Consider the following 25,372-nt stretch of genomic DNA (forward strand, 5'->3'; position numbering starts at 1 on the left):
CTTAAGTTTCGAGCTTTGCGTAGTTAGACAATGTGACGCCTAAATATTTAAACTCTATCATTTGTTCTATTATTTGACCTTCCAGCTCCATTGAATGTCAAGATTAAACTGTCTTAAGCACGTTCGTTACAGCAATACGATAACAAAATATTAAAATTACTTCAAATGTAAAAATAAAAATAAAAATAAAAGAAACGTTAGAAGAATGGTATTTCTTTGATGAATTATTAAGGTTAGTTGTTATGAGGGTGAATGTTAGCTATTTTGAATATTTATAAATTTTGTTCAATATATTACAATATATGTTGCTTTACTGTCCAGTGTCAGTTTTATAATTTAAAGTGTTTTTATTTTTGTTAATGTGATACACCTCAAGAAATAATCTACTTTTGTAGTTATCAGTCTGTGCCAAAATGTGAACTTTGTTATAGTCAAGCATATGACCGGTATTTTCATAGTGCTCAACTATTGCAAGAGTATTTTTTTCCCAAGCGGCAATCACTTTTATGTTGTGTGATGCGTTGTTTTAGCCATTGTGATGTTTGACAAATTTAGCTATTTTGACATCCTAGACACGGTATTTCATAAACAACATTACTTTTCTATAAGAAAGGTTGGTGCTGGGTCTTTGATTTTTGAAAATAGTGGTTTGCTGTTCATGGTATTATATTTAGATATACTAATATTAGGAACATTTTTGAATATGGATATGATATATATATATATATATATATATATATATATATATATATATATATATATCTATATATATATATATATATATATATATATATATATATATGAGGACCCTAGAAGTAAAGGGGTATAAGTGACTTTTGTAAATATTGAGATAACTGCATCGCCGAACTGAGAATTTTTCATTGTATTTGGAGGTAAAGAAATCTAAGCGATAAATCTAACAGGTGTTGCGTTCTAGCGGCAAGTTACTTAACCTGCAAGCCAACTACGAGTAGGACTTGGAAGAGAAGGGGTACAAGTGCACTTGTACCCCTGTTCCACTGTGTCAGACTGTTAGTTGAGTTTGTTATCATTTTGAATTTGTAGTAATATTATAGTTCCTCTAAAGCAATATTAATTTGTTGTTATAGTAACACTTTATTGTAAACTGCAGTGTTTTACGTTATTGTAAACTACAGTGTTTTTAAGAAGAGTTCGTTTTTTTAAGCTTTAAAGGACATGGATGTACGTAACCTAAAAACTGAACGTAAGTTAAAAAAAATTCCCCTCAGGCGTGGAATGCATAGATAAAAGACGAAATTTCTGAAAGGGCAATTGAAATCATATAAGAGCATATTAATAAATTCCCTAGGTACAAGTCAATACACTAGAAATAAGACTCCAAATAGGAAGTATCTTCCTCTTAACTTCATTTTAAAAAAGGAAAGCTTTTGGAGGAATATTTTTAATAATCATTTTAATCTTAGTGTCAAAAGGCCAAGTACAGACACCTGTGACAAATTTCAGATAAAATAAAAATAAAATAAAAATATTCAAATAAAATAAATCATGGTTTGGTAGAAGAAAAAGCTTTAACTCAGAGAGAAAAAGACTTACACTTGCGTAAGGCGGAAGTCGTAAGAACAGCAAAAGATAAGTGTCATGACCTAAAGGATGTTAGCAAAGTTGGGATTATCTTCGACTTGCAAACAACTATGCCAACTCCTAATGTGTCAACTTCGCATATTATTTAAAATCCTTTATAAGGAAATTCCCCGTGTAGGTGTATTAGCTGATGTAGTACGAAAGGCTGTTTCAAACGCCAATTCTGGACTCTACGTGTCAAATTTGAACATTGACGCAAATAATAGGGTAAATGTAAAAAACTAAAAATCTAGCTTTCTCTAATGGAGTAGGATCCACTGAATTCCAGTGCTAAGCATCCGATACTGGCTTCAACTTTGACTTTCTGAATGTCATTTCCAACATATTGAGCACAGCTAAGATGTTTAAAATATCTGACGTCGTGTTCAGTACCCTGAGTGAAACAGGCGCTATATCGCAAACTGTGATATCCCGTCCCTTAGTTAAGGTCCAGAGACAAAAAGTTAAAGGTGAGACGCGCCCTACCTCTTTAATTTAAGAGGACCTAGCTCAATAATCCTTAACTCCGAACTAATCAAGACTAGAGGAGGTAACAATTTAGTTAACAAAAACCGATGCAGCACTTGGTGCTGTATCGGTTTTGCATTTAGTGACAATTGTGGAGGCCAAAACAAGAGTCATCTGACAGTCAAATTTTGGCTCTACATTGTAAGAAACACTAATATTCAAACAGTAGATCATCGCTGTTTATAAGTAGTCATTCTTATAATGAGTGTAACCAAAACTTTGATTTGATAGAGTTAAAAAAGAAAAGAACCATAAAGGACCTGTATGTACCTCAACATTGGATGGAGCTGGTCACTTTCTACAAGTAGAAAGTTCTTTACAGCACAGATGAAAAATGACGATTTTTTAGACTTTAAAACACTTGCGTCATACTTCAAGAAGAGCGTAACCGGAATACAGAGTATGCAATGGTTACATTTTTAGCAGGACAAACCTTTTACCCCGTTTTACAAGAAAACAGCTGGGCGTAGAATAGAAGAGTGTAGTGAGCCATCTATTAGTCCTTTTACCCCGTTTTAAAAGAAAACAGCTGGAAGTAGCATAAAAGAGTTTAGTAAGCCATCTATCGACCCACTCAAGCTGCCAAAAATTCTGTCCTGCCAGATCTCTTGCCAGTACCGATTGACATAAGGCCTCTCATTAAGCAGGCTAAATATTTAAATCTTCAACAGTTACTCAACTAACTACCTAGAATTTACCATTTCTTCACAAATCTGCGACATAATAGTCAACAAACTAGAGAACTAGCCAACTCAGACGAAGCAAAAGTCGAAATGACGATTTGGATCAAAATTACGACACTGATATTTACGAATCATGAATGAATCATCGATGAAGAATAAATTTGTACAACTTTTTGATCCATTTACAATTTTACCTTTATGTTTTATTTCTTAAAAGTAAAGGGGTACAAGTGCTACTTAGCAACCTAAAAATAGCTCCAAAATGAGTAAAGTCGATCAAATTATGAGATTTTATTAAAAATAACAATAATAATACCTACAATTACTAAACCGGAGAAGAAAAAATAGCATTAAATAATCATGGCAATTACAGTGAAGGCTCAACTTTGAACGGCGTTTACTCAAAATTTACGTTTTATCACTTATACCCATTTACTTCTAGGGTCCTCATATACAACTATATATATATATATATATATATATATATATATATATATATATATATATATATATATATATATATATATATATAGTTCAGTTGTCTAAAAACATTAATTTTAATGGTGTGGTGGGAAAATAGGTTAATAGAGCCTGTAGACGCATACTGTATATACCAAATTGCCACATCCAATAATAATTTAAATACCCCTATTACTAAATAATTATTAATACGTCATCTCTTTATTTGTAGCCATTTTGTAACTATATAGAAAAAACCTTTCATCCCGAAAGTCATGTTCCCATCTCGTCAGACTCACTGCAGTGGCACTCGAGATTCGAGACCGGGACATCGGTGTCCCTATTGATCAACGGGAGTTCGCGCCAAGAACTCGCGCAAGCCCCTGTAATTTCGGTTATTATCCCGCCTCTAGATTATATTTCTGCAGGATCTCTCTCTCTCGCATCCTTACCTTGCACAAGATTCAACACATTATGGAAACTACACCACTTGTTTGATTATTGATATGTCAGGGCCATGGGTTTTACTTTCTATTTATATTTAAGATAGCATTGTCTGCCTAAATGTAATAATTTTGTAATATTGCAAATAGGTCTTCGTCTAAAAATACATAAATAAGAGTATTTATACTTTTATATTTTATTATCTTATATAAATTTCACATACTCACGGCTGCATAATAAGAAAAATTACTAGGTATATACAATATTGATAAATGTGTTTTGGACATCAACCATTAATTGTAAAATAAACTTAAATTACTAAAAGCCGTTCTCAATTAAAATACAATTTCAAAATAAACCTAAACATATTGAAATACTACTGGAAGTTCCTGGTTTCTGGTTAAATGCAAGCCGAAATTTACAAAAATTTATGTGATTTTTATTAAAGCTGCGGTTATCAAGATTCCTCAGATAAAAACCTTAAAACCGAACGTCAATTAAGTAAGTCTTGTAGAAGGGTTACAGTTAAAGATAACTTTGACACGAATTCTTAGAGACGATTCTTCAATTATTATGACAATTTTACTGAAATTATTACGAAGAAAGATAAAAACTAAATGCTAAATTAATAAAATGGGAATTATATTATTCTGCTGAAAAAGAAATCAATATGTCCACTCCTTACTAAATAATACAACCTGAAGGGCCTAAACTTCTCGTAAAAATTAGAAAACTGATAATGCAAAAACGTAAACTCAGAAGAAGGTGACAACAATAAAGAAAAGGTTATAACAAAACTCTTCTTAAGAGTGCTAAAAGTAACCAATTAAAAATATTAAATGAGTTGCTCATGAAACTTACTGCAGATAATGGCATGGAAAAAGCAATTTTTGCATAAGATCTTTATCATTTTAACATAACAAAGGTGCTAATTCATTACCGAAACTAAACCCAAATTATTATTTTGACAAAAATCCTCTGGGCAGTCCTATAAAAAGTTGCAGGCCAAATAAAAAACAATTTGAATTTTATAAAAGTGTAATATAAAAGTTTTTTCCACAAATTAAGACCTTTATTTTCAATTGACTTCGACATTATTTTAAAACTGTAGTTAATTATGCCTAGCCTAGCATAGCCTAGAATGAGTATAATTGTGGTCTTGTTGCAGTCGGAAGTTGTGAGTAATGTTCGATGCAAGATTTTTCTTCTATTAAACCCATTCTACTCACTTCTTTTCCACTTATTCTTAGGTTTTTTGCCGGTTCCATGCTTCTCTTAATCTTGTTGACACTATATATTGGTTGAGCTCTTCGCATTTACTTTCCTCGAAAACATTTATTGCTTTAGCTGCTAGATTTTTTATTCTCTGTTTAATCTTATCTATGTTCGTCTGTGATCTGGGTCATTAGCTTGCAGCTACTTTTGATATACTTGTTTCTTGTTGTGTACTGCCTTAGCGATGTCATTTGTTCACCACAATGTAGTATCCTTTTTGTTCCTTTACATCGAGCCGGGTATTTTATAAGCTGCTTCATTGATTTGATTTATTATCTCTTGGTTGGTATTCTGGGCTCAGAAGTAAATCAGGTTTTTTAATTGTTTGCTAAACCGTGACTTATATTAAAATGATATTTTGAAGTCACTCTGCTGGAGTGACTAGTTTGCGTGCTTGGACTTTTTGGTTATTAATTTCTATAGACCCTCCATAATTATTCATGAAATGTTCCACAACGTTTTTGTTTGCAAGGTACATACACACTCTGTGGTTGGAAAGCCGTGAGGAAAATAGAATATTTTTGGACTCGATCAACGTTCCTAGTGGAATCAAGTAATCTTAAAATTTTAGGTTTTCAATGGCTGGGAATACAATAGCTTGATTTTTGGTAGGGAATTTTTGTTCAATCACAGCAGAAGAATAGGTTTTAGTATTGTTTTCCTTTTGGGAGCTTCTGTAGTCAGAAGTTGCGTCAATTGGATTTAACATATTTTCTTTGTAATTGAAAATTAATTTAAACCTGAAATACCGACCTATTTTAGATCAGGCAATTTTATCATGTCGTAATATATAACGAATAAACTTGTTTAGAGTATTTATATGAAGCCTACTTATGACAAATACAATAAATTCCTGTGAGATGACTCTATTTTATATAATTTTAGAGAGTACCTACAGGAAGGAAGAGAACGAACTCTTATGCACTTGTATTAAGAAAATAAAAAAAGGTAATTATTAACTACTATCTAAATAACTGTTTTTTTTTGGAGCTGACAAATTCGCACTAACTAGTATACCTGTCAGGACCAAACACAAAAAAAACAAATGTATTAATTAGAGGGAACAAAAGTAAAAGATGTTATTAAAGAAGCAGCTTCATTGAAATAGAAGTGGGCTAGACAAAACGAACGCCTCCTGGATGGTAAATAGGATAGAGAAATAACGAGTAAAAGACATTATGGAGTGTAAAGATCGCGAGGAAGACTCCAAATAAAGTAGAGCAATAATATTAAAAGTACGATGACAAAATGAACATAAAAACGTCTGGCCTGAGACAGAGAGGCCTATATTCGATCAAAAATCAAATGGAAAAGGAATTAAAGAAAACTATTCATCTCTGACACCTAAACTAAAAGTCCAGTTTGTCTACTTCCCTCTTTCAGTCGCTCATTAGGACAATTCAGCTTTCCTTCCGCCTCAAGAAGTATTCAATTAACCTACCCAAGTCCATAATGCAAAAATGTTTTCAGGAATTTAAGCAATTTATTTTCTTGTATTTGTGCGTTTATCTAGTACGGATATGCAAGGTGGTTTTATTTCCTCCCTTAAACCAATAATACCATATTTGGTAATAAGCTCTACAAGAAGTGAGAAATGTTCCTTGTGTCACTGATTACCTAGTTCTCCCACTCCCTGTTTTACACCGAATTGATCATGGATTTTGATTATAAACAATCTCGCTTGTCCCATTTAACTTATTTTGATGTTATTTTTAGATTCATCCGTATGAATCTTGGGACCAGCTTGACATCTTGATAGTTCCATCAATAACTTCAGTTATTTTAGAGTTAACAAGGTTAACCATAAGTTAATTAAGATCAAACTAAAAGAAAATTTTATTTTGAAATAATAGCTAATCATAAATTAAAATATTAAGAAAAAGATCATCATCATCATAAGTGGCTCGACAATCCGTTGTGGATCTTGGCCTGCTCACAAAGAAGTCGCCACTCCTGTCGATTCCTGGCAACTTCCCTCCATCTTCTAACCCCTAGAATCTGTAGGTCTTCTTCCACATCATCAATCCATCTCATTCGTGGTCGTCCTCTGCTTCTTGTGCCCTCTGGTTTTGAAAATGTTAATCTCTTCGTGTATTCGTGATCTGACATCCTAGCAATGTGTCCAGCCCATCTAAGTCTCTGCACTTTAACGAATTTCACAATATCTGGATCGGTGTATAACTGATACAGTTCAAAGTTGTATCTTCGACGCCATAGCCCATTTTCATTTACGGCCCCAAAAATCTTTCTAAGAATTTTTCTCTCAAAAATACCAAGAAGTCTTTTATCATTTTGAGATAAGATCCACGTTTCAGCCCCATATATCAAAACTGGTCTTATTAAGGTCCTGTATATATTAAGCTTTAGTGCACGTTTTATATTTTTATTTTTTAAATGTCTCTGGAGGCCGTGAACAGTTCTGTTTGCTATTGCTATGCGTCTTTTTATTTCGTCGCTTGTCGTGTTTGTTGCGTTTACTAGCGATCCAAGATATGTAAATTCTTTGACTTGCTCAAAGGTATGGTTGTTAATTTGAATTCTTTGTTGGATATTTCGAGGGTTTTAAGAAACCAACATATATTTGGTTTTTTCCTCGTTTACCACAAGTCCTAATTCACTTGCTGCGTCCGCAAGCCTTGTAAAACACTGCACCATGTCTCTCATACTTCTGCCCACTATAACTATATCGTCAGCGAATGCGAGAATTTGCGTCGATCTATTAAAAATAGTTCCATTCATTCTAATATTTAATTGTCTGATTGCCTTTTCCAAGGCAATATTAAAGAGGAGACACGCCAACGCGTCCCCCTGTCTTAGACCATTATTAATGTCAAAGAACGTAGAGTTTTCTCCTTCAATTCTAACGCATGAGCTTACGTTTTGCATTGTTAGTTGGGACAACTTAACTAACTTAAGTGGGATCCCAAAGTCTATCATTGCATTATATATTGCAGTTCTTTTCACACTGTCATAGGCTGCTTTGAAGTCAATGAAGAGATGGTGTGTTTCTATGTTATATTCTAATGACTTTTCTAGAATCTGCCTATGTGCTTGAATTTGATGTGTAGTTGACTTTCCAGCAGTAAATCCGCATTGATATTGACCAACAATATCCTTTGTAAAATGTTTTAGTCTTTCAGATAATACATTGCCGAAGATCTTATACGCAGATGCTAACAGAGTAATGCCTCTATAGTTCTTACACTCCAGTTGATCCCACTTTTTATGCAATGGACATATTATTCCCTTCAGCCACTCTTCTGGTACCCATTCATTCTGCCATATAAGTACTATTAGTTTATGGATTGCTGCAAAAAGTTGATCACCACCTTTTTTATACATTTCCGAACAGATGTCATCGATTCCTGGGGCTTTATTGTCTTTGAGTTTTAGGATCGCATGTGACACTTCTCTTCTTGTTGGGTCTTCACTGTGTAGTTGACGTTGTATATTTTGTTCATTTTCTATATTGTACTCTCCTTCAATATCGTTTATATTTAGATGTTCGATTAGATTAAGAAAAAGATACTAGAATTTATATAGGAAAAGAGCTAAAACCAGAATGTTGTCTACCACCAAAGTTTGTCAAAAGTTTATCAAAATATACTTCAAATCAGCGCTAAAAAATATGGACCTGTCTTTGTATGACGACACCACAAATTATTTAGTATTGTTACTTAATAATACAAGAAAATGCTTCTAAGTTGATTTTATCTGCCTTATTCATATTGTCGATTCAGACAAATATTATATATGTTATGGAAGGTGACTTCAAAATAACAATGACAATATTTTTGAGGTGCATTTCTCGGACCACTTTTTTTTTATTTAATATCAGTCGCATCAACTACTCAAGATTATCAGCGACATGTTTTATTGAGGTACAATACTTAGTTAATTTACAATAGATGAAAACGTTAAGCTTCTTTAAGGAAATTTACAATATTATTTATGTTACAATTTTCCTCTAATAATGCTTTTATATCGTTGAAAAGATTGTTGTTGAATTTTTCTTGAATATTTTTGTACAGTTTAACATGTGTTTTACATTTAGAATTGTCTTACATTTATGACATATCGGTTGATTCTTTCCATCAAATAAAAATATATGCGTGATACGTGTTTGACCTAAACGTAATCGATCTATTCTAACATGGTTGGCCCTGCTTGTGTTTTGTTTCCTTCACCTTTTTATAGACGATTTAATTTCTTTTAATTTCGATTGGTAGTTATCCCATTCACTTTGCCACTCACACTGGATTTTCGATTTATTCACTGTTTTAATATCACTAGCAACCACTTCACTAACTATTGTTAAATTTTCGTTGTTTGCTGTATCTCTAGCACAGGAATCTGCTTCTTCGTTTCCTCGAATACCAACATGGGATGGGACCCAAAGTATTACGACGTGGATCTTTTTTTGATGTAAAATATTTAATTCAGTTTTCACAAGGGAACCTATTGGATGTTTTGGATACAGCTGCTGTATTATCAGAATGGAGCTTAAAAGGTCAGTGATAACTACTGCCTTATTATAGTTGTTTTCCTTTAAAATTATTAACGCTGGTAGGATGGCATAAATCTCAGCTGTGTAAACAGTATTGGATGATGATAATTTGTGGTGTTGATTAGAATATATAACAGCCGCTCCTTAGATGTCTGAATTTTTGGATGCGTCGGTATGGAATAATCTTTATAATATATATTTATAATTTGATGTAATTTGAGGTAATTTGAATAATTTAATATTGTTGAGAAGAAGCACTTCGTTTTAGACTCAGAAAATTTTAATCCGTTTGACTCGGACCAACTCTCTATAGTATATTACTTTATGAGGCGGAGAAGCATGACTTTTCTTGACGCGCCCTCACTTCGTTCGGCGCGTAATAGAGGGCAAGTCAAGAAAAGTCTCTTCTTTGCCGAATAAAGTATACTATTTTTTCTTCAAACGTAGCAATTTTCAACCATAAATAGTACAATGCATACGCTATTTTTACTCGAAATTAACTGTGACAACTATCAAAGTCGTCTAGATGTTAGAAATTAAAATAATTAAGTCGTCGGTGGGATTTGCGTCTCCCTGGTTACAGTTGTTTGACAGTTGTTTGCAATTATTAAAGACAGCCTATTGTTGTTGCAACCGCAAGCGCAAATTTAGTGCAACGACTACTACAACCTAAACGAAATTGAGTCCGCGGCTAATGATGCAGTAGCACGTTTGGGGCCCTCCAAGTCCGGAATAAAGTATCGGTTAGCGTACAAGCACTTCCAAGAGTGGTGCGATACAAGAGGAGTACGGCAAGTTACCGAAGACGTTTTACTGGCATATTTTAATATACTGAAAAATGAAAATAAATGGAAATCTTCTACAATGTGGTCACGATACTCTATGATAAAATCCGAGTTAGTTATTAGAAAAAATGTGGATATAAGCAAATTTTTAAAGTTACGTGCCTTTCTGAAAAAAACAAACGAAGGATATACTGCAAAGAAGTCTAAAGTTTTCAGTAAAGACGAGTTTGATAAATTTTTGTTTGAAGCGCCAGATAAGTTGTATTTAGGATTAAAGGTAAAAAAAATTATATTGCAAAGCATGTAGTATACTCTACTAAATTATAAAAATATTTCAGATTGTTTTGTTAATTGGGGTTACCAGCGCCTGTCGATGCGACGAAATGGTAAAAATGAAGACTGTGGACATTGAGGATAAAGAAAATGTAATAATTATCAAAATCCCAGACAGTAAAACACGACAAATTAGATCTTTTACGATAATTGGTCAAAACTACATTAAACTGTATAAAAAGTATGCATCACTGCGGCCTGAAAATTTCACAGAAAACCGATTTTTTATCAAGTTCCAAAATGGAAAGTGTTACCGAAGCGTCATGGGAATACATTCGATCAGCGCAGTAGCCCAAAAGAGTAGCTAGTTATTTAAATTTAAACAATGCAAGCGCATATACGGGTCACTCTTTACTACGAACTTCAGCAACACTTTTTATTGATGGAGGCGGAAATCTAGAATGCCTTAAACGACATGGGGGCTAGAAATCAAGCACTGTTGCCGAAGGATATATAGTAGATTCAATAAGAAATAAGAACGATAATGCTTAAAAAATTTTAAACCCCTAATGATTCGCCAACATCGGGAATGATTGCTGAAAGTTGTTCTCGACCATCAGTATCATCAACAATTACCAATGCGTATCAAGAGTCGGGAACATTTTTGCACGGTTTCAATTTTGAAAATGCCTCATTAACTAATTGTACTTTTAATATTACTATAAATAAAAATGATGTTTAATTGTTGTTAATGACATTTGTATTGTTGCTTTGTAACATGTTTCCTATTGTTGCCATGACAACATTTTTCCCTCCGCCGTAAAGAAATGGGAAAAAAAACTGCTGCCGGCGAAGACATCAAACTTTGACAGGATCAAGTTAGATAAGTAATGTCATCATTATTTGACGTTAGAAGAAAAAATTATTTACGCTATGTTGTATATGTTTCCGAACTGATAGGATATTTTTTCCCTTTGTGTAAAGTACCAAGTAGTTGTCGTATAATATCCCTTTAACTAGTTGGGAATTGTTTTTTAGTATGTCGTTAATAGCTGTTAAAAATAAAGTTGCACTAATCGTTGACCCTTTTGTAATTCCGTTCTTTTACAACCTTTTAGATGATATATCCTTATTTAGACAAACAATATATATTTTTTTGCTAATAAAATGTTTTATGAAATATAATATTTTACTTTTTTACAACTCCAATAATTTTCAAGAATTTTGTGTTTCCATACAGTATCACATGATTTAGTAATATCGATAAACACTGCGATACCTGTTTGTTGATTGGCAAATTTATAATATATAATATATATTCTCTTTATTGATTTCAGATTCGAAGTCAATTAGGTTATCGGTAGTTCATTTGTGTTGACGAAAACCTATTTGTTCAAAAGATAGTAGTTTATTTTGCTCAAGGTACCAGAGAAGTCTACGGTTTTTCATTTTTTCCATAATTTTACATATGACCATAATTTTTATGTCCATAATTTTTATTTGTTAGGGATATTGGTGTATATGAGTCTGATTTTAGTCTATGGTGGTCTGGTTTTATTAAATGTATTGTTATAGCTTCATACCAACTACTAGGAAATAGATTATTGGTCCATTCGTGACGTTAAACTGTTTATACTTGATACACATTCGTGCCAAGACTCTGTTTTATTGTTCTTCATAACATATCTTACTTGTGCTCTCCGTTTTTTATACTCATTTAAATTTTGCTCTGTTCTGTTATGTTTAAATTTGTTAAAAGAATTTTTATGAGACTTAGTAGCTTTTTTACATTCTTCGTTTCACCATGGCACAGGAGTAAATTTTAGTAACGGTTTGATCATACCTATATGTTGTGTTGCAGCACAACGATATGTTATTAATGATAAGAATGTGTTTAAATCAGTATCTATGTCTGAAAATGGTATCTGTTGTAGGTCGGTGATGTTCGCTTCTATTATTTCACTATATTTCTCCCAGTTAGCATTTTTTAGATTCCATTTCTGAGTAGTGAAGCTATTTATTTTTGTATTAGAAGACTGAAAAGAGATTCTAATGGGATATTGATCACTGCCATATAATTAAGGAATAACATCCCATGTTAATATTGGTGTTATAGTTGGTTCACATATAGATAAATCGATTGCTGTCGAATTTCCTGTCTGAATGCCAAATCTAGTGGGTCTTCCATCGTTTAGTATATTTAAATTTTGTGAATTGATTATCTTTTCTCATAATTATTTTATATATATATATATATATATATATATATATATATATACATCGCTACCCATCCACTTGCTATATTGGGATTTATTCTAATTTTATAAAAACAGGTGTAGTTGTTTAGTTTATAACAATTGTTTTTAAAATTGGTTTCTTGTAAGCATATAATGGCTGGATTTGTTTGTTATAAGTGTTTTGAAAAATTCAATTCTAGCATTAAACCTTTTAAGATTCCATTGGATAATCGTATTTGATGGAGCCATTATTCTTAAGAAGATTCTATCGATGTGTCTTATTCGCTTTCAAGTTCTCGAGCTATTGATATTTTACTTAACCCTTAACTGGTATGGCAGGGTCAAATTTGACCCTATTGGAAATTCTTTTGTAATTTTCGGAAAAACTAGGCGATATGGCAACATACCATTTGAGGTATTCTTTCAAGGCGTGCAACTGCTTCAGTTCCGCTATCAGTCGCCCGCAAGCAATTAGTGGCTCCACGTGAATATTGTGAATTGGGTCAGATTTGACCCTGCCATACCGTTAAAGGATAATTTCTCGTTTTCGGGTAAGAAGCACAATACTGTTATTTTTCCAGAAAAAAATACAATTTTGTTTGTTCTTTCAATTTAGAGTTGTGATCGAAGTATAATATGTCGAACGTGCGTGACAAAAGGGCGCCTTTGACACAAAAGGAAATTGAACATATTGCTGAAACTTTATGGGATACCGACAACGACCTTTCCGATGCAGAGACGATTGTTAGTGATCACGATACGGATAGTGACTACAATGCTGATAGTGAGAGTGAAGATGAAGCTGTTGATGGCAGTGATAGGCACTCTGTCGAAGAAGTTAGCTTATCTGTTGAAAGTGAAATTGTTGGGGATGAAAGTGGCTATTTCTACGGAAAAAATAGAAAAAAGTGGGCGAAAACGCCACCTGCGTCTAGCCGTACTCGCGTCACCAACATAGTGTCGCATATTCCTGGCCTTTCGGGACCATGTCGGACCAATAAGCCAACTACACCCTTGCAGGCGCTCAGTTTTTTTCTCGATGGATACATTATAAATGAAGTTATCGCAAGAACGAATGAGAAAATAACTGAACTGCAGGCAACCTATGGCGATCAGGCCTTGTCATGTCAGTTTATTAATCATGTCGATGAAGTAGAAATGCGAGCATTTCTCGGTCTTCTCTATCTAGCTGGAGTGTTCAAGTCGAGTCACGAGGACATAAATTCGCTTTTTGCAACAGATGGAACAGGTCGTGACATTTTTCGTGCAACAATGACTCTAAAGAGATTCAGTTTCCTGCTAACAGCCTTAAGATTTGACAATCCAGCCACTAGACGACAACGTATTGAAGACGGAGATAAACTTGCTGCAATTTCAAATTTGTTTTACAGATTTATTGGAAACTGTAAGATAAACTATTCTTGTGGGGAATACGTAACCGTGGACGAAATGTTGGTTGGATTTCGGGGAAAGTGTAGGTTCCGTATGTTTATAAAAAGCAAGCCTGTGAAATACGGACTAAAAATATTGTGTTTGTGTGACGCTCGTACACATTATTTGATCAATGCTTTTGTATATACGGGCAAAGATGAAAATAGGGCAAATCCAAAGAAGCTATCTATTCCAACCCAAACTGTGCTAACTTTGATTGAACCAATAGCAAATTCGAACCGTAATATTACAGGGGACAATTGGTTCACGTCACTAGAGCTGGTTGAAGAATTGCAACGCCAAAACTTGACATACGTAGGTACTATTAGACGGAATAAAAGGGAGTTACCTAAAGAGTTCCTAGCTAGTAAGCAACGTGAACCACTTTCCTCGCTTTTTGGATTTACTAAGGATATAACAATTGCGTCATACGTTCCAAAAAGAAATCGCTCAGTTTGCATGATGTCTACAATGCACCATAATAACATGGTCGAAGAAGGAGCAAAGAAATTACCAGACATCATCTCCTTTTATAACCTAACGAAAGTTGGCGTTGATGTACTGGACCAAATTTGTGCCAATTACAAAGTAGGAAGACGTACTCGGCGTTGGCCTCTAACTTTGTGGTACCGAATGATGGACATCTCCGCCGCAAATGCAGGCATAATTTATAATGCTGCTAATCCAAATAATGAGATGGTTCGTAACCGTTTCCTTATTGATTTAGGGAGAGAAATGATCAACGAACACTTAGTTCGAAGAAGTCAAATGAAAAACATTCCTCGGGAATTGAAGGTAACCATAAGGCGAATCAGCAATATCCCAGATGAGGCCCCACGAAGCATAGATAACCCTCAACGTCGACAACCTAAGCGTGCCAGATGCTTCTTATGCCCTTACAGTGACAACAAACATCCAATTGTATGTGACGAGTGTAGCAGGCATATTTGCAAAGACCATTGCAAAACGTCCAACATGTGTACAAATTGCTCCGAACAATAAAATACTGCGCAAAATGTAGTTGTCAGAATTTTTGTTTATTATGTTTTTTCATGTTTTTAAGTATTTTTCCCTAGGTTTAGGTTTGTTTTGATTAAAACAATTCCGTTTAAAATTATTTTTAATTTTTTCTCTATTTTTTTTTACAGATAAGAAAAGCCATGTTAATTTTTATAAGTTTAGCCAGAAGTAGGCCAGATATTATTAAAAAGTATATGTAAACATTATTATTTATAATAAAAAGGATTTATATTCGATCTGAATGAAAATTTTTCTGTTTTCTATTTGCTGCATGCAAAAAAAGGCACAGGGTCAAATCTGACCCCGCCATACTTTAAGTGTAATTTTAAATCACCATACCAGTTAAGGGTTAAGTTTAATTGTTTCAATAATTTTTTCTGATGCGTGTACTTAAGTTTTTTATTATTTTGTTTTTATAATATGGGTGGACATAAGATAATAATTTTAACAGTTTATGGTTATCTTCTGTGTACTTTTTTGATATACTTAATGGATCTTTGTATCCTTTTGCATTTTCAAAAAAAAACTACTAGTTGATGATATGTAAGAATTAGAGTAAAGTATAAAGCAAAGTCAGTCTCTTGTGTTGAATTTTTGGTAGTTGGTGTGTTTTTTATCTTTTTTGTTGAAAGTTCTTTTGGTATGCAAAATTTATTTTCGTTTTCTTTAGTTGGAGTAGAAAACGGAGGGTTATTATTCCGGAAACAGTTCGTTTTATGATATTCTTACTTGTTTTAACGATGTCTATTAGTTCAGGGAGTACTAGATTATTTATAGATGGAAATTTAGCTGACAATTCTACATTTTCAATGTATATACGATAAATGTTGTTTGTTTTGAATGACAATAAAAAGTTGTTGTTAATTTCATTTAATTGTAATATTGTGTTTGGTTCGATATTGTTTTCTGGTGTTAGTGGTGACGTGTTTGGACAATTACTATAATAGCGTTATGGCCATTTGTGTTACAATTTGAACATGGATGGTTTTGAGAGAAAAATGCAGTAATCAGTGTTTTCAAAATTAAACAAAATTGAGGTAGGAATTAAGATCTCTGATGAGGTTATACAGACGATGCGACGGAATCTTAAGATGTGCTTAAAATTGGAATTCGAAGTGCCCATTTTTAGAAAATTTATTGGTGAGCATAACTGGATACCTAATTGAAGTAGTTCTTGTTCTAGGGTCTGATGTGGTATAGTTGGACATACATTAATTAGTATAAGTCTTTGACTTGGCGTAATTAATCTACGAATAGGAAGGACTTCATCGTTTACATTAATTGTTTCATTGGACTTTTGTAAGGGGTCATCTACACATTCTTTGGCTGATAAATATACGCATATTAGTTTATTTATGATTCGCGAAGAAAAAATAATATTAATTAGATCAATTATATTGGCCTATAACTTCCAGGAATTCTTCCAGTTTTGGTCCATTGACAGAATTTATTACTATAGCTTGTTGCTTGGTTGGAAATGAAGTTTTCCTCTGTTGTTTTGTAATTTGTGAATATGATTTTGAACTTGTAGTTGGTAAAGAAGATATACGACTTCTATTAGGCATTATTAATTTTAATAATTAACATGCTCAATTCTTAAAAGCCCGTCCTGTTCCATATAGATAAATTACCGATTAGGGAACTGGTTTAAAATTTTTTTTTTATTTAACATCCAAGGTTTATTGCAATCTGTCTCATTATAAACAATAAGCAATATGTATAATATATGTACAATAACATAGTGGGAAGCTGCCCAGTGGCAAGCACCCAGGTAAAATATAACATAAATATAATCTACGATATATCAATTAATTTAAACTTTCACTTAACAAACAGAGTTTAATACAGGTAAACATCACTGACACACATATGAGAATTACAAGGCAAAAACACAAATTAAGGAAAGATTTAGAAAACACCAGAATAGAAACTTGTTATTTTATCGCACCATGACACTATGCTCTATTTTTCCTGATTTACTAGAGGTCCAAAGGGTCTGGTCGTTTTAATCTTCTTACGTGTGAAATGTTGAGCAGATCCGTGGCCAGCGGATTTGGATGGCAGGATAGTCTGTTCTTGTATACAGAGTTTACAGCAGATACTGTTGGTAGCTATAAATCGTGGTGTAATCTGTGGTTCGTGATATACCAAAGGGCATTACAGATCTGGTGCAGTACTTTTGATTTAAAAAGTTAAAGTTTTTGTATGTTGGTATTACTTGCTGTACCCCAGATTTGTGCTCCATATTGCCATACCGGTTTTAAAATACATTTATATATCAGAAGTTTGTTCTCCAGGCTAAGGTTTGATTTTCGACTCATGTACCAATACATTTTTCTGTAGATTAAGCTGAGTTAAAGGCGTTTCTTCCAGATGTGGATGCCCCAATTAAGTTTGCTATCCAAATGGATTCCTAAATATTTAACGACGGTATTAACTGGTAGTGGAGTGTTGTTTATAGAAACTGGTGGCGCGACACCTTTTTTTAAAGTAAACGTTATTTGTGTTGATTTCAAACTGTTAACTTGGACTCGCCACAGCTTAAGTCAGCTCTCTAGTTTAAGTAGGTGATTTTGTAATACCTGGGCTGCTTCAGCTGCTGTAGAATTCGAAGCCATAATAACTACTGTGTCATCGGCATATGTAGCGATTGTTGTATTGGTCGTCGTTGGGAGATCTGATGTATATATTAAGTAGAGGCTGGGTCATAGTGTGCTTCCTTGTGGAACTCCGGAACAAATTGGAAACAGGTTAGTGATTTCCCCACCTCTTTTGACTTGAAAGAATTGATCTGTCAGGTAGGATATTAAAAGTAAACTTATGGGATGAGGAAATATAGATTTAATTTTGGAGATAAGACCTACATGCCAAACTTTGTCGAATGCTTGAGAGATATCTAGAAATGCAGCAGTACAGTAATTTTTTTGTTCAAGCGAATTTCTGATAGTCTTTACCACCCTATGAATTTGTTCGATAGTACCATGTTGTTTCCTAAACCCAAAATGATAATTCGGTAAAACATTACTGTCATAAAAAATAAGCTCCAATCTTCTCAGAAAAAGCCGTTCAAATACTTTGGATATAATAGGCAACAAGCTAATAGGGCGGTATGAAGATACTTCCGTGTGATCCCTATTAGGTTTTGGAATCAGAACAATTTGAGCAACTTTCCATTGGAGTGGAAAATAACCTGTTTTTAATATTGAACTAAATATATAAGTAATTAAACTTACGCCTTCGTTGGGTAGATTTTTTAGTACTAAACTAGCTATTAAGTCATATCCAGGTGACTTTTTAATTTCCAGATTATCAATTATTTCTTTGATTTCAGACTTCTTAACAGGTTTAATAGGTGGAGCCATTTGGTATGGCGCATTTACGACTTCATGGATAGCTTGTTCTTCTTCAACTGAGACTTCCCTCTGATGCGGTTGAAATACCTTGCATAGATGATTTGCAAAAGTATATGCTTTATCTATGTCAGTTTTAGCCCAAGTGCCATTTTGTTTCCTGCATATTCATTTGTTCGTAGTGTTTAAGTTTTTTTGTTAGTTTCCACAGCGAATAGTTTGTATTATCTGCAGGTGAGAGGTTCTTTAAATATTTGTTGATTCCACTGTCTTTATGTTGTATCAGTTTTCTTTTGAGTAGTCTGCAAGCTCTATTCAGATTTGTTTTATCTTCTGAATGCCTAGTGAGCTGCCATATCTTTCGCAGTTTTTTTTCCAATATGAGTGTATTTATGTGTGCAGGATAGGACTCGGAGTTGTGTTTGTAATAAATTTCTGGGGTGCACGTCCAAGCAGCTTGCTGAATAACTGTAGTTAAGTGAGCAACTGCGTTTTCTATGTCACTATCACTTTTAAGAGGCAAGTTTAGATTGATGGATGTTTTTATTTCTTCTCTATATCTGTTCCAGTTTGTTCTTTTATTCATCATCATCATTGGTGCTACAGCCCTATAAAAGAGCCTCGACCTTCCCAAGTCTATTACGCCAGTCAGTTTTATCCATTGCCAACTGTTGCCAGTTTGCTGCGCCTATTTGTCTACCATCCTCATCTACACCATCCATCCATCTGAGTTTTGGTCTACCCCTATTTCTACTTCCCACAGGTTGTGACATAAGGATTCTTCTAGGAGGGTTGTTCTGCTGTGATCTTGCCAGATGTCCTGCCCATCTTAGTCTTCCTATTTGTATAAAGGATACTACGTCTTTACCACCAAATATATGTTTATATCTGTGATATATCTCGTAGTTGTACCTCGTTCTCCAAACACCATTTTCACAGATGCCACCAAATATTCTTCTCAGGATCCTTCGTTCAAATATAAGCAGGAGATTTTCATCTGCCTTCGAAATGGTCCATGTCTCCGACCCATATGTCAACACTGGTTGTATAAGGGTTTTGTATATGGTTATTTTTGTTTTTTGGCTTAAGTTTCCGCTTCTCATATGTCTACTCAGTCCAAAATAGCATTTGTTTGCTAGGATTATTCTTCGCTTGATTTCTTCCGTCATGACGTTCTCCTTGGTGATCAGGGAGCCTTAGTATGTGAATTCACCACTTCAAAGGTAGAATTATTAACCATGAATTGGTGGCCGGTGTTTCTGGCTCTATTGTTGGGTGTTGATGCCATTATCTTAGTGTTATTTTCATTTACTTGCAGGCCCATATTTTTTGAGGCGTTTGACAAGGTGGTATACATTTCTTCTAGCTTGCGTGTTGTGCGGGCAACTAGATCAACATCATCTGCATATGCCAAAATTTGGGATGATTTATTAAAAATGTTTCCTCTGCTGTCTATTTGGGCATCCCTGACCGCCTTTTCCAAAGCTATGTTGAAAAGGAGACACGCCAGCGCATCTCCCTGTCTCAGCCCAACATGCGTTTCAAATGCCTGTGATTGTTCCTGTATTTCGACTTTGCAACTTTTGCAACTTCAGTAAAATGATCGACTTTAATTATTTTATTCGGTGGACAGTAAACAGCAGATAGAATAATCGAGCCTTGTGAGTCTTCGACCGACACTGATGTGGCTTGGATGTTAACTTTACTAATTTTATTTGTTTCATGATGCTTAATGTTATTTCTTATAATAATTGCCGTACCTCCGTGGGCTTTACCTAATGGATGTTGAGTTACATAGGTTGAATATTTGGGAATATGGAAATGGCTCTTATTAGTTATGTGTGCTTCGGATATAAACATAACATCTAGATTATGATAGTAAATAAATGTTTTAACTTCGTGGAAATGAGTGGTTAAGCCATTGGCATTCCAACAGCACATCTTTAGTTTAGTGTTGAAGGTTAAGCTTAGATGTCAGAGAAATTATGAGATCAAACATCTTATCCATTCTTTCCATTAACTTAAGTACTAGTAGTTCTAGATTATTTTGTATATGTTGAGGAGTTGTTGTTTCTATTATATGAGAAGTCTCATCTATGGTAGATGTATTTCTATTATCTCTTCCTGCAACAATTTTCGCATAGCTTGTAGTTGGTTGAGTGCTTGAAGGAAATTCTGCACGAGGTGGTTGACTTGCGTTTTTATCTCTAAGTGTTGGAATTTTTTTTTCTGTAGCTCTTTGTATATTAAGCATCCCTTATAGTTGGCAGGATGATTTTCTAGACAATTTACACATTGAACATCTTTTATATTTTTTGGTTTTGGGCATTGAGATGATAGGTGATCGCCCACACATTTTACACAGCGCGGACACCTGTGGCAATAATTGTGGGTGTGGCTAAAATTTTGACATCTTTGGCATTGGGGTAGTTCCCTTTTCGGATGCGGTGGCTCAACTGTGACAATAGAGTTTAGTAATTTTGTAATATTATATATATCTTTATTGTTACTTTGGATAGCAGGTTCTATATTAAATAGTGGCAGATCTTTCTTTGTGCCTCTTTGCTTAATGTTGGAGATATTCAATGCTGTATGTCCGTATTGTGCGCTAGCAACGCTTTTTTAATGTCATCTGGATCTGTTGAAGGATGTAAATTAGGTATAACAACTCGGAATCCACGGTTGTGTTTCAGTTGGTATGTATGGTACTGAGTATTTTTTTCTGCTAAAGATTTTACAATTAATGAATAGTTTTTGGATGAGTCAGCTTGAACTTTAATTTGGTTGTTAGCAAGACATTTTAAAGTATATTTACCTGGAGCAATATGCTGTAGTAATTCCTGTAGTGGTTTGATACACTCAACATTTTGGGGTGGTGGCTGTTCATCTTTTTTTTTCTTCCAGCATTTCATCCTCTTCATTAGATTTATCATTTTTAAGTGCCTCGTATCTGTTTGATGTAAGAACAGTTTTACTTAGCCAATAATCTTTGAGTGTAGCTTGTTTGGTGTTTTTCAATTCAGGACTATCATCGTTCCGTTGACGTTTCTTGTGGTGGACTGATACCCATTCACTACCACTTTTTACCTCTTCTGCATCTGTGAGACTTTTTTGTGGTTTCTCTATTTGAATATTTGATAATTTTGTTTGTAGATCGTTGTTGCGTATTTTAGATTTTTTCTGCTGTTCATCTAGAGAGTTGTAACTCTCTTTTTGATTTCTTCTAGGTGGAGGAGTGCGGGCTAGGCAGGATTTTCTAATGGCTGGATTTATGTCCTCAATGCATTGGTAACTAGTTGGTTCTTGGTTATCTAGTTGGTGATCCATAGTTTTCCACTAATTACAACTAGGAATTGTTAAGACATTCCGGCATATTTTGTTAATCTACAGGACTATTTTATTTATATTTATGTTAATAAATGTAGTAATTAAATTTATATTAGTTCTTTGTTGGATAATTATAATTGAACACAATCACTTTTTCGGTTGTTTTTAACTTTCTTGATAACAAATGGCTTATACTAATTATAGGTACTAATTAAAAAAAGATAAGATAATTATACTCAAGTACTTCTTCGATGCTTGTTTCCAACACGAAGGTTCGAACGAGACTGGGTTTAAAAACTGAGGTTTCGATTTTGTGTATGTATTCCGTATACAGATTGCAATTTATTATCAGTAATAAATAAACTTTTTATTTACATTTATTTATTAACCATTTATTTATACTAATTACTATTTGATAAGGATACATTATGTGCGTCTTCGATACGTATTTACGGTTCGAAGGTTTAAACTAGAAAATCTCGGACGACTTTGTTGGAGCATAGTTCATTCGATTACTCGATATGAACTTTAACTTAGAATACCTGTCAGAAAAACCATAGCATGTGATTTGTCTTTAAAAAAGACAAGTTCTCCTGTTTGTGACTCTATTGCAAAGCATAAGAAAAAAAGAAAAAAAAACAAAAAAAAGTCTCTTTACTTCTTTGAGTCTTCTTTGAGGGATTCTTCGCACCTTCTCGCTATATATAAGGGTTCCTATTTTTTCAATTTTGTCTGTCATTTAGATTTTTGGGAAATATAATGGGATGGTTTTTCTGTTGACTTGTCTATTCCAGTACCACAACCCTTTAAACTGCTTCAAACTTATGGTTATCCAGTTTCAAGCCGATCATTATTCTCAATTTTTTTTCAAAAAATATTGGACCGAAAAGTCAAGAGACAGGATATAAATGGAGTTCAGTTTTCAATGTAGAAAACTTCGTGTTTTCATCACACAGTTTTTTCTTGTTTTCCAAAAGTTTTAGTTTTATGACTTATAGGCTTTTTCAAATAAGCGATTTATTTCCTCTGTGTCTTGGACTAGCTCTAATGATTGCTGTTGCTCTTTACCAGGCAGGTTTAGAAATAGGTAACTAGATTTTGTAAGGATAAAGGGATGAGACTTGGTTTCTCTCATTAAGAAATTGAGAGTAAAACATGGCTCGCCTGGGTAGTGTCGTTTCCCTAAAATAGGCCTATTTTACTTCTACTGGAATCTTAGAAAAGTGTGTATGCGCTATCCGCATTTTAATGTCTGTAGCAGTTTATTTTTTTAGATGACAATTTGGACTGGAGTTTTCATATATACTATTTAAGCTCCAAAGTTGCTAGAGCTATATTTTTAATACGCAACTCAGTTTATATGATTCCTAAAAGTACCTTTAGAATATGCCACTTTGCACTGTTCTATAGCAATTTACTATATTTAAAACCTGAGATAGAGTATAAACAATTCGCCTGATGTTGGTTTGTATAAATTTTTGTCAGATGAAATAACGACTTTACACGTAATATCGTTTAAGCTTAAAATCAAATCACACTTTTTAATTTAATACATGTGTAATAATTTTATTTTCACTATTCATATACACTCACCGGCAAAATTAACAGAACACCTTAACAATGGGTCATGTTAAATGTCTCGAATTTCCTAAACCTGTTGTCCAATTTGAGTGATTTTTTTAGTATGTTATAGTTATATTATTTAAGAATATTGATGTAATAATATAGTTGCTAGACAGGTCAGTGTCATTTTATACCGGGTGTAACAATCATACTGTGTTTTTTCCTTAAAGTTCGGAACACCCTGTGGAATATTCTAGCATATATAAAATATTGAAATTAAAACTTAAATATAGCCTCAGACTTATCATTTTCTTTTTTGATTTATTTGCTTGTGTTGGATAATAAAAAAGTTAGGTACTTTAACAACTAGCCATGTTTTTCATCAATAAATTCTCATTTTCTGCTTAGTTTCACCGGCATATTTAAAGGAACAACCATAAACTCTGAGTATTTTTCCTTTAGTTTATATTGTTAATATTTTTAAGATAATATCATAATATGAATGTTGGTGAAGTATTTTGAATTTATATTACAATGGTAGTACAATATGAAACCTGTTTAAGAAGAAATAAAACACAAAGATGTCAGACTCAAACACAATACGGATTTTAAACACATTAACTTTATTGTACAGTTTGAACTTAAATTGGTTCTACTACTACTACTTGGTAAAAGTAGTGAGTGTAGTAGTGTCTGGGGGCTCGGGAAACTGAGACCTCAGAAGCCCTGAAGAAGACATCAGAGATGAAAGACGAAAGCTCGGTCCAATGGATATCGACGCGATTCAACCCGGAAGACTGGTGAGTTTAATATTAATTTTTATAATAGTATTATTCGTAGCTCTAGGTTTAATTGTACTAACCGCGGAAATCTTTCCGAACATATATATATATATATATATATATATATATATATATATATATATATATATATATATATATGATATATATGATATGATATATATATATATATATATATGATGTAACGTATAAGTTTTAATTGTTTAAATATTATTTTCAAGTTGTTTATATCAGTATTCACCATCTGGGTTTTATATTTTTTTAATGTAAAAGTTATAGGAAATTTCAGTAATATTAGTACTAAATAATCTTGTAAGTAATGGTTATCAGTTATCATATTCTGTTTAAAGAATGGTTAAAAATATCACCCCACTAGCTTCTCTAGCAAGATTTATGTCCCACTTTCTTCAAAATAATAGGGACGAAAGTATTTCCTATAAGCTATGTTACACTTCCTTAGAAGGGATAAAATTGTGAAAAAGAAAAGGATATGATCGTTTCTCGTGAAATTTCCTTAGGCTCTTACGTCGGTAATGTGCGTGTTACGAAAAAATAGTGCGGACTATAATAGAATTTTATGAGGGTTTAACCATTCGCTATGTTTCATTAGCTTGTGAAATCTCTTGGGTACTCTGCAAAACATTTAATATTCCTTAATGGAATTCGCTGATACAAAGATTTATTTGTCTTGAAATAAAAAAAAATATATATCATTGGTTTTTATAAGACCGTTTCTTTTAATATACGCAAAACATGGTATTGTATTAAAAAAAAAGGCATAAAATTACTTTACCAGATTTTTTTTGTAGATTATATTACAATATGCTGCAAACTATAAACGTTACTAGCATTTTTTTTAGAATATTATTTGTATGTTAGAAATTAGTAAATAAATATTTTTGAAGTAAAAATTTCTGAATGTTATGCGCGTAAGTCATTGTGAAAATAGAGGAAACTTTTAAATATTAGTATTCTTTTTAAAGATGTCTTTAAAAGTGGAGTTCGGCCCTGACAACGATATAACACACCACGTTATCAGCTGGTTCCGAAGTATTTTCATTTTAAATAGTAAAAACTAACAATAATTA

This window comes from Diabrotica undecimpunctata, chromosome 6 (genome assembly GCF_040954645.1).
Source record: "Diabrotica undecimpunctata isolate CICGRU chromosome 6, icDiaUnde3, whole genome shotgun sequence".
Taxonomy (NCBI): domain Eukaryota; kingdom Metazoa; phylum Arthropoda; class Insecta; order Coleoptera; family Chrysomelidae; genus Diabrotica; species Diabrotica undecimpunctata.